Here is a 1,107-nt window from a genome sequence, read left to right as displayed (position 1 = left end):
TGTCTTGTTGAACTTTGATACTAGTGCTGGAGCAAGATGGTATCTCATTGTTGTTTTGATTTGCATCTCTCTAATAGCTAATGATCGTGAGCATTTCTTATATGTTTGTTGGCCGCTTGAATATCCTCCTTGGTGAAGTGTCTATTCATGTCTTCTGCCCATTTTTTAATTGGATTGTTTGTCTTAGAAATATTTTTAATGGAGGTAACAAGGTCTTTAATAAAATATTTGCTCAATCATTCTTTTATTGCAAATAGCAAATAAGAAACCTGACCTAGAACTTGGTGTTGAAAGAATATTGCCTCTGGTTTTCAAATCAATTCACAAACCCTCTACATCCCCCAAGGTCCACAAAGGTCACCATTACCCCCATCCCCCATCCCAAATGCTTTTCTATTCACATCTGCCTCCATCCACTTTACACATCTCTTTTTCTCCCAAGTCTTAAGTTACAATTTAGGGGTATCCTCCACAACTTTCTTATTTTAAAATTTGATTTAAATCACTATGGTCATTGGGTAAAAACTACTTTGTGTATCACATCAATGGCAAAACACTGGTCAAGACATGAATTTGATTAAGAATCAAAAGTTAATACTAAGACTCCAACCAGTGAACATAGCTCACATTTCAGTGCCTTGAATGCACTTTCCTATGAGTCAGGTCCGACTGGACAGCACATAACAACAACAACAACAACAACATTCAGAGACTTAAGGTGGTTTAAAGTTTATTCTTCTGTTTGAAAAGCTGTAATAAAATTGCCATATGCGTCTCCTTGGAAACATGCGTGAGTATCTTAAAGCAGGTACCCAGAAGTGAAATTGCTATATGGTAAGGTGAGCAAATACACAAGTTACATCCTGCTATGCAGCTCCCCAAACTGGTTGTAACAACACTCCTACCAGCAGGTTGTAAGAGTTTATTTTCCCTACATCCTTGCCAACTCTTAATATAGTCTGGCATTTTAATTTTTGCCAATAAAATGAGTAAGAAATGGTACTTTGTAGCTTCAGCTTGTCTTTTCTGATTATTGATGAAGTTAATTTCTTTTTATATGTTTGTTAACCAGTTTGGTTTCCTCTTGTCTGAGCTGTCCATTTTCTT

Source organism: Orycteropus afer, unplaced genomic scaffold, assembly GCF_000298275.1.
Source record: "Orycteropus afer afer isolate SDZICR_OR568_19922 unplaced genomic scaffold, OryAfe1.0 scaffold00781, whole genome shotgun sequence".
In the NCBI taxonomy this organism is placed as follows: domain Eukaryota; kingdom Metazoa; phylum Chordata; class Mammalia; order Tubulidentata; family Orycteropodidae; genus Orycteropus; species Orycteropus afer.
Note: the sequence above shows the minus strand (reverse complement) of the source record.